Source organism: Equus przewalskii, chromosome 6 (assembly GCF_037783145.1).
Source record: "Equus przewalskii isolate Varuska chromosome 6, EquPr2, whole genome shotgun sequence".
In the NCBI taxonomy this organism is placed as follows: Eukaryota; Metazoa; Chordata; class Mammalia; order Perissodactyla; family Equidae; genus Equus; species Equus przewalskii.
The window spans coordinates 57,808,586-57,819,321 of NC_091836.1; the positions used below are offsets into that span (position 1 = coordinate 57,808,586).

At 36.7% G+C, this 10,736-nt stretch overlaps 1 pseudogene; it reads right to left on the reverse strand.

Moving 5' to 3' along the window:
- Nucleotides 1-6,846: 6,846 nt before the first annotated feature.
- On the reverse strand, nucleotides 6,847-7,280 carry LOC103547859 (small ribosomal subunit protein uS19 pseudogene; annotated as a pseudogene).
- Between the last annotated feature and the right edge of the window lie 3,456 nt (nucleotides 7,281-10,736).

The following is a 10,736-nucleotide window of genomic DNA, read 5'->3' on the forward strand; positions in this document are numbered from 1 at the left end:
TGGTCCCGTATGACCTTGGATAAATTACCTTGACTTCTCTATAACTCAGTTCCTCTTTCTTTAAATGCAGAGGTGAGTTATAAGAACCTGTGAGATTTCTTCCATTTCCAGCATTTCTCGTAAAAGATAAATGCTCAATAGATAATATGAGATGATAATTATCAGTGGCAACATGGTATTTATTATACAGTTAATATTAATATACGTCCAATATTACTTGTAGAGCTATAACAAATTCTTGGCCAGCTTAAAGCATATACTATTAAGGGAAAAGCCTATTGAGAGTTGACCTCATGCAACCTTGGAACTGTCCATCAAGGCCAATTTACCAAATTGATCTTAAACACTACAGAAAGAGTGCTTTTCTTCTGTTATAATCTATATCGAATGCTGGCCAACACTGTACATAAATGATCAGTTTTAAAAAATAAACGATTCTCAAACATTTACTTCCTTATGATAGCTAGCTAGATAGGTAGGTAGATAGATAAACAGAATTATATTAATGAAATTATCTCCTTAAACAAAAGGATAGTATTTACATTTCTTTCTCAAAGCATTTCAATATTCAGAATCAGTACTACATTTCACACTGCCTATTAATTTTTAAGAATTATTTTAATTGATAAATTCTATGAAGAAAACCTTTAGACTCAGCTTCTCTGGTCATTCTTAGAATCCAAAACCAAAAGTGTTACAGGAAAACTTAGCTTAACCTCCACAAGAATAAATATTTTAAAGCAGCTTTTACTCCAGACCAAAGGCGTTTATTTTTGCCATGACATATAAGACTTTTTGAGGTGTATGACCTATGTGAACATTTATATAAATAGGCTAGGATGTGGTATAGATATCAGATATATTTGGCTTACTTATATATAGCTTGTATTTTTACCCATTGACATAAAATAAAGGTTTACATAACTATCATGTTTCTATAACAGGATAAATGTTATATAATAAATCACATGAATGATATGTTCATGAAAATTACATAATATGGTAAATTGGCTTTTCTGAACTCTTAAATAATAGTAGATGTTTCATAAAATAAAAGCTTCTAGAGTTTTAAAAGTTTGAAAAACAGAATAATTCCAAGTCCAATGGGCTCCTTCACCTCAGAACTTGCCACTCTTTAAGTAGGCTAATATGCATAACTCTGGAAGTTTTTTTTTAACGGGTAGTCTCCTCAGAGTAGACCTTCATAGAACTAATTTGGAACTGCTATGATATAAAATTTATAATTTGTACACACTTTTTCTTTCGGTCTTGTAAATTAATTGTTATTTCCATGATGATCTCCTAAGGCTTTTGGAGAAGAAAACGTGGATTGACAGCATCACTTTCAGAGCCATTATATTGAACCATGAGAAGTCTTGCTCAATTTTATTATCTACGTTCCTCCTATTTCTGATTTCTCAGAGCTCTACCAGCACATTAACTTTACTCTCAGAAGCCAAGCCAAGGGTTTTGTTTTTCTTTTCCTTATTTTGTTTTCATGAGACTTGTTGGATGGTTCCCTTAACCCCAACAGCATTGGATAAAGCAATATGTGAGAGAGTAGCATTAGTAGATGTTAAGTAGCCAATGAACTGTATTCCAAGAGCAGTAGAAGTCTACTGGAATATTATCCAGAGTTATTGTCGAAACTTTTTCCATTCTTTTTTCTAATTTACCCAAATGAGCAAAATGACATTGGCACATCTATAATATATACCATACTAATGCATTTCTACTCCTGCATATTCAAAATAATGATTTCCACTTTTTACTTCCTTGTATGTTGTGGTACTCTCTGTCACATACTTTCTCTCCCTAAAGAGCTCAAGTCACATCATTAGCCCTAGTACCTTTACCCCACTCTCCAAGGAGGCATGAAACACTCTAAATGTACATATAGAGAAAAAGTCTTATTCTGGGAACACAAGTCCCACTCCAAAAATTCAAGATGAATCAGAAGCAAAATTAGGGGAATATCCTGGCTAGTTCTATCCAGTCAGTATGAGAGAAGCCAGTAGGAATGCTTTCTTGCTCTTTCCATGGTAATAAAAAGCCCCAAATTCAATTCCTAATTGACAAAGTAAGCGTCAAGAACCCAAGAAAAATGCAAGAAATGATGACCAGGTCAACAAACAGATAAAAAGTTCAAATAAACTAAAGGAAGCTAAGAGGACCAAAGAAAGAATAATGTGACTGAGTGATGCTATTTGCTGAACCAGCATCATCAGTTAACCCAGCCTTGGTATATGCAAAACACCAAGAGAGGCAAATGCTAAATAAACAAAGACAAGTGTGGGAATATTAATGTCCAAGAAAAAATCATTCAAAATGAAATTCATTAAAAGGGCCAAAAAGGATATTTTGAATTGATAAAAATCTACTCAGAAGATAGAATAATCATGAACCTATATGTGCTTAATAATATGGCTTCAAAACACATAAAGGAAAGACTAATAGAAATATACACACAGAAAAATTCCACAACCATAATGGGTCTCTTTAATATACTTAGCTCATAAGTACATCAAGAAGCCAAAAGAAAAAATTGAAATAAATTTAGAGGAATCAAGTGATGTAAACACCATGAATAATCAAACAAATTTATTTACAGCTTTGTTCCTGTTAAACTGAGGATAGACATTCTTTTCATCATCCATGAAACATTCATAAACATTAATCTTGGATTTGACCACAAAGGAAATCTTAACAAATTCCAAAAAGCAAAAATCATACAAACTACATTCACTGAGTAAAAAACATGGAAATTTGAAATAAGAAAAAATAAGATATCGAAAAGAAATGTGTTCACTTGGGATCTCTCTTCTAAGAGCTATTTTTGGGATGAAGAGGAAAAATTAACTACAATTACAACATACTTAGAAATACATTAGTGAAAACCCTGCATATTAAAACCCTGCATATAACAGCCAAAGAATACTCCAAAGAAAATGTTTTACTCCAAATGTATACATTAAAAAAGACTGAAAATAAATTAAACATTCAAAGATGATGAAAAATAAACAGTAAATAAAAGAAAATACAAATAATGTTGCTCAAATCAAAATTAATACAAGAAAACACCCATTTAACAAAAAATTTAAAATGCTGATTAAAACCAAAATTTTTCATTTGAAAAGATCAGTACACTGACAAATATTTGTCAAATTTAATCAAGTAAAAGAGAGAAATCATAATTAACATTAATAATAAAGGAGTCATAGCTACACATATAAAAGGTATATATAAGAAAACACTAGGTAAAACTTCACACTAATAAATTTGAAAATATAGATGAAATGAATATTATTCTAGGAATAAATAAATAATCAAATTGAAGCAAAAACAAGTAGAACACAGATAAACTAATAATGATAGGATATCATGAAAACGAATTTAAAAATGTCTAACTCTAAAAAGTACACACCTAAATATTTCACAGGTCATTTCATCATGGTATATAAATATAGAATATGAAAAAATATGGAAATATCTACAGCTCATTTTATGAGGCTTTAATAAAACTTTGTTACGCAAATCAGACAAGGAGGGAAATAAAGTTATAGGCTAGCCTCATAAACACAGATCTTATATCCCAAATAAACTATTTATACATCAAATTGTGAAATTTAATAAAGTAAAACATAATACTTCATGACTAAGTATAGTTTACTCTAGGATTTTAAGTGTTGTCCAATATTAGAAAATTGTTTAATACATTAACATATTAAAAGAAAAATGTAAACTATATAATAGATAAGATAAAAATATTTGATAAAAGTCAACACCAATTCCTGATTAAAATAAATTTGCAGGGGTCAGCCCCTTGGCTGAGTGGTTAAGTTCGCACACTCTGCTGTGGCAGCCTAGGGTTTCACCGGTTCGAATCCTGGATGCAGACATGGCACCACTCATCAGGCCATGCTGAGGCAGCATCCCACATGCCACAACAAGAAGGACTCACAACTAAGCATATACAACTATGTACTGGGGGGCTTTGGGAAGAAAAAAGGAAAAAAATAAAATCTTAAATAAATAAATAAATTTGCAACTAAAAATAGAAGGAAAGTTTCTTAAGATGAAAAAAAATCTATTAGAAACCTATAACAAACATGATACTAACAAAAATATTTGAAGAAATCCCATTAAATTGGAAATGAAAGATGAATGCCATATATGAACAATTTCTAAAGTGACTATGAAATTTTTGTCTAAGACAGGACATTTTTGAGAGTGAAATCAAGAGTAAGTATTAGTTATATTGAGACAGTGGCTTTACTTGGGACAACTGCTCAAACCTGGACTGTTCTGGGCAAACCAGGACATAGGCCCACCCCATCTCACTACCATTTAATATAGTATTTGATGTCCCAGATTAAACTTTGAGTAAAAAAACCAAAAGCAGATATTAATATTTTAAAGAAACAAAGCTGCCACTAGCAGATTCATCAACCAATAAAATCTAAAAACATCAAGAAATAAAATATTAAATGTAATGATATGAAAAAACAAAAAAAGAAAAAATAACTAATGATGTGCTCTGTGACTTTGGGCAAGCAATTTCTTGTCATGGGCTGCTCAAGAGCATTGTAAAATCTGCTAAACTAGTAGGGAAAATTAAAGACATAAACACAATAATTTTATTTTTCTTTTTTTTTTCAAGGAAAGATTCACCCTGAGCTAACATCTGTAGCCAATCTTCCTCTTTTTTTTCTTTTCTCCCTGAAGCCCCAGTGCATGGTTGTGTATCTTACTTGTAAGTCCTTCTAGTTCTTCTACGTGAGCCATTGCTACAGAATGGCAACTGACAGATGGGTGGTTTGGTTCCACAACTGGGAAATGAACTCGGACTGCCAAAGCCATGAGAGCATCGAACTTTAACCACTAGAGCATCAGGGCTGGCCCCACAATAATTTTTTGTTTGTTTGTTTGTTTGTTTTTGGTGAGAAAGACTGGCCCCTGAGCTAACATCCATTGCCAATATTCCTCTTTTTGCTGAGGAAGATTAGCTCTGAGCTAACATCTGTGCCCATCTTCCTCTATTTTGTAGGTGGGACACTGCTACTGCATAGCTTGACAAGTGGTCCATAAGTCTGCACTCAGGATCTGAACCTGCAAACCCCAGGCCGCCAAAGTGGAGTGCGCAAACTTAACCACTACACCACCAGGCCAGCCCACCACAATAATTTTTTAATTGTGAAAAACACAGTAAAGCACACTTGACAAAGAGGAATTAAAAGGGAAGGATATAGATGAGACCAATATCTTAGAACACTTCCCAAATCGATTTCCAAAGAACAGAATTTTAAAGGATCAGTAGGAGCCGACCAGATGAATAAAGGAGAGGGAAGCATTCAGGCACAGGGAACAGCACACCCACTGACACAAGAAAGTGCATGGAGTGTTCAGGGAAGTACCATTAGCCTGATTTGACTAGAGCTCCTTGGGAGGATAAAATGAGATAATGTACATGGAGTAAACAGTATATGGCACCCAGACTATCTTCCTTCAATGCTAGCTGCCTTAGCAGTAGTGGTAATCATAGTAGTAATGTGGTGTTAGATATTTAGATCTAATAATAGACCATGTAAAATATAAAACACCTGTAAGAATACACCTATGCGGGGCTGGCCCCGTGGCCGAGTGGTTAAGTTCGCGCGCTCTGCTGCAGGCAGCCCAGTGTTTCGTTAGTTCGAATCCTGGGCGCGGACATGGCACTGCTCATCAGACCACGCTGAGGCAGCGTCCCACATGCCACAACTAGAAGAACCCACAACGAAGAATACACAACTATGTACCGGGGGGCTTTGGGGAGAAAAAGGAAAAAATAAAATCTTAAAAAAAAAAAAAAAAAAGAATACACCTATGCAAAATTGGTTATTGCTAATTTTATTCCTGAGTATATACACATCTTTCTCTAACAATTGGAACAGAAAGAATGTAAACCAATCAGAACTCAGAAAGATCTTAATCACCCCTGAATCACACACATACACACAATTGTTTGTTGCAGCAAATATCAGAACTAAATGTAAGAAAGAAGTTGATGTGGACATTTACAACCAAATTAGATTGAATGAAAAAGTGAATTAGCAAATAACCTCTGGTTAGTAATTTATAAAAATAAATAGCACTCAATAACAGCAAAAAATGGGAGAGATTGTAACAAAGGCATGGCATTCAAATTAGGATATTTAAAACTGGGGAGGAAAAAAAAAGAAAGGACTTTGGAAAATACCAACTACATTGTGTATGACTTTGGTCAAGAGCCTCCTTCAGTTCTGGAGCTTTCTCAGCTCAGATAAGCCCCCTTCTCTAGATTTTCTCTTTTCTTCTGTAAGCTGAAACAGTCGTCTTAGGTCTATGTTTCCAAGATTTTCGAAGTTATCCTAGGGCCTTCATGCATTAAGACAGTATGAACATCCATTTTAATTTATCATTCTCTTTTTATTGTGGTAATAACACTTAACATGAGATCCACGTCTCAAAAATTTTTAAGTGTACAAAACAGTATTGTACAGGCACAGTGTTGTTGCACAGCAGATCTCTAGAACTTGTTCATCACGCATAACTGAAACTTTACACCCATTGGATAACAACTCTCCATTTCTCCCTAACCACTGCGCCTGGCGACCACCTTTCTACTCTCTGCTTCTGTGAGTTTGACTATTACAGATACCTTCTATAAGTGGAATCTTGCAGTATTTGTTCTTCTGTGACTGGCTTATTTCACTTAGCATAATGTCATCAAGGTTCATCCATGTTGTCGCATATGGCAGGATTTCCTTATTGTTTTTTTAAATTTTTCATTTTTTTTTAGAGAAGTCTGTATCTACATTGGTGAGCAGACTACTTGAGGGGGATGAAGTGGAAGGAGGGGGCCCCAGTACAGCGAGAACCGTGCTTCACGGGCATGTAGGTGATGGAGAACTCACCCAGGTACTGGCCAATCATCTCACGCTTGATTTCCACCTGGTTGAAGGTCACACTTTTGTAGACGCCCACCATACTGCCTAGCATTTCAGGCAGGATGAGCATGTCCCCCAGGTGCATCTTCACTACCTGGGGCTTCTCCATCGGAGGCACCTCCTTCTCGGCCTTGCGCAGGCGCTGCAGCAGGCAGAGCAGCTTCCTCCGCAGGCCGCGGTTCAGCCGCGGGCACTGTGAGCACGGTATAGGGGCATCAGCTGCTCGAAGGACGTGTCCAGCAGCTAGCCGAGGTCCGCGCCACCGTAGGTGAACTTCTGGAAGGTCCGCTGCTGCTTCTGCTCCACTTCTGCCATCTTGTCGGTTCTTCGGAAAGCTTTTGTTTGTTTCCACTGCATTTATTACTAATATAAAAGAAATGTTAAAAAGGAAAAAACATTTCATCTTCAGTTCTCCAATGGCTCTCATCCCTCCCTCTTGCCAGCACAACTCCTGACCCACATCTTCAGGGCTGGTTCAAAACAACCTGTTCACTGCCGTTTTCACAGGAAACAACCAGTGCCGAGGACATAGGGGTAAGAAGGTTGGAAGAGGGTGACAATCCTGTCCAGGTTCCACTCAAAGATAGGCCACGTGGAGAGTCATAGAATTCAAACAGAAGGGCTGGTGGCCTCACAATGCCATCGTCTAACTAAAATGGGCTGGAGAGGAGATAGAGTAGGCCCATCACAGGCTTCACAGGACATCTCACAGCCAGAATAACAGACCCCAGGAGAAGAATGGGGAGAACCATGGAGACGGTCTTGTGGAAAGTTTCACAATTCTTCCTGTTGGGAGTTGGGCAAAGTCTCCAGGGCACCAAGACCCTCACTCATTTTGAGGGAAAAACTTACTCTAGTGTTGGGAAATCACAAAAATGCCACGGACACTGAGAAAGGCTATGTGGAATGAGGAGCTGATAGGAGTGAGAGGCGTGGGTTCCTAATACTTTCTTTCAGTCTGCTAAACGCTATTAGGCATTGAGTTCTTTTTGACTGCTATTCAACTAAATACTGGTTTAAACGTAAGCATGTTTGGTGAACGTAGAAACAAATCATGAGTATTATAAATATAAGCGCTTTGATTTTTAAACTCCAAATATACTCCCTAACATCAGACCATGAAAGCAAGTTGTTTTTGCCATAATATATAGTGTCATTTTAATCTTTAAATTACATTCAATATCTAGACTAAACATGAAATAATCTCGTCTTATTTTGTCATCAAAACATAGATTTTTCTTCCAAATATAGTTTAAATTTTAAGAAGCTTTTTGATAAATGGAAAAGGGTTGAAACTTGTCTTTATTTATATTTCATTCAAACAACAAACACTTAATGGGTGTGTGCTATGTGCCAGGGCAGTTTTCTACATTCTGGGAGCCCCACAATGAACAAAACAAAAGTTATTGTTTACAGCGAGCTCACTTGCTATTATGTGCATGAATACATGTGTGTTGGTGGAAGAGACAAAAAACCAAAAATTAAAAAGTAAAGTCTAGTGTATATTAGAAAATGACAAATGCTGTGGAGAAAAATAAAGCAGGTAAAGGAGACAGACATTCAGGAAAGGGAGAGTCATTGTAAGTAAATTCATCAGGAAAGATTTTACTTCTAGGTGATATCTGAGGAAAGACTTGAAGGAGGTGCAGAAGCAAATCATGAACATAAGAGGGGAAAGACTACAACAGGTGGAGAACATAGTACATGCAAAGACCCTGAGGAAGAAGTAAGTCTGAAAATGCAACAAGTCTAGTGTGCTTGAAGGAGACTCATCCTGGAATAAGTTAGTGGGAGCTGATGTCAGTAAGCCCAGGGTCAACTCATATAGAGCCTTGTAAGCCATTATAAGAAGGTTGGCTTTCACTCTGAAGGTTTTGAGTAGAAGAATAAAATGATCTGATTTATTTTAAGAAGACCAGTCTGGAAGCCCTGGAATAAATTGTTAGGAGGCAAAGTTGGAAGCAGGGAGACTGCTAATAACCTATTGCAATTAACAGACAAGAAAATGGTAGTGACTTATAGACCATGGTGGTGGCAGAGGAGGTCATGAGAGGTGATCATAGTTTATGTGTATATGTAAGATAGGTTCATCAAGATTTGCTATGGACTGGATGTGGACTATTAAAGAAATAGGAGTTGAGAATGATGCCCAGGTTTTTTGGCCATGATGGAGCGGCCTGTAACTGAGTTAGAAAAGGCTGCAGTTGGAGCAGATTTTGGAGGGAGGATTGGGCCATGATGAATTTGAGATCTGTTGGGGAAGATGGCTGGGTATTAAAGTTTAGAACTCAGGGAAGAAGTCTAGGCTAGAGCTATAAAACATATCAATTACTGAAGATAATATAAAAGCAAATCCTATTATATAATATGTAATTAATACATAATATATAAAGATCAAAGATAAATTAACTTAAAATTACTTCTTAATCATTTCCTACCTAAAAATTATGATTTTTTCATTCTAAGGGGGTTTGTGAGATTACATATCACTGTGAAAGGGATTCACAAATCAAAGATTGAAAAATACTATATTTCCGTAATATATTTCTGTATAATCCCTATGGTTAATTCTAGCTTAAAAATCTCTGAACTTTATAATATGGGTGGAAGCTTTAAATTTCATCCATCTAAGCAATAATATTCCATAAATTAGAAAAGGAAGTTCTGTGTGATAGATGAGATAGGCCTGAGTATTAAGTACTTCGGTGTTAGCCCTGGCTCGAAGACAAAATCCAGAGCCAGCTTCACTTATACTATTGCTGCAGACTGCCCTCAGAAATTTGATGCCTTTGCATAACTTAAGCAAGCTATTCATTGGTATAACACTCTCTGGACTTTTCCTCCTTGAAAGCTATGCACCTGGTCAGCAGAAGACCTGGCACTCGAAACCATCTCTGATTCAAACATCCGTAAGCCATTTCAACATATCTTATCTCATGAAACTTGACCAAGATACTTCCATCCAGAGCAGCCCACACTTGAATCCCAGGCCTCGTTCCAGGCCTGGGCGAGAGACAGCATCTTATGGAGAAGAGCAAGCATAAGGCTTCTGGTGTTCACTTGACATAGAGCAGGACAACGCAATGGTATATCATCCAGCAGAACAGAGCACCTTGCCCTGGAACGTGCCATCACCTGAAGGGTGGGACCACTGGAACCCTTAACACATACCCAAACCAGTTGTGGGGATTGTGATTGTCTGGGTAAGTTTCCTAGAGAAGGTGACGCTGGTAGTAGGACTTGAAGAACTACTACACACAGGATATTCTTGGCAAAGGAAATAGCATGAATGAATGCACAAGTGTACAGTTCAGCCATCTGTGATAAACAAGAAGGGATTTGGTAGTACTCAAGTGTAGAGTTCTTATGAGGAAATATCAAGAAAATGACTAAGTTAAAAAAGAAAAAGAAAAGCTTGTATGCTTTGCTAAGGAGTTTAAACTTTATCTTTAAGGCAATAAGGAGCCATTGAAGGGTTTTATAGAGTAGATTGGCATGAACAGATTTTTGTTTGTAAGATATGATTGTGATAGAAGAGAAAACAACAGAAAAGGAATGGAGAAGGCAAGCTAGGGGCAGATGGACCCGTTAGGAGGCAATCTACTTGACAAATAATGAGAGCAGAAACTGTGCAGATGGTGAAGATGCGGTGAGTTCAGGAAATGTTATGAAGGAGAATTGATATAAATTAGTGACTGGCTGGCTGAAGTGAGTGAGATGGAGAGGGCTAGGATGACCCCAGGTGTCTGGTTTGGTGATTAATAGAGAGTA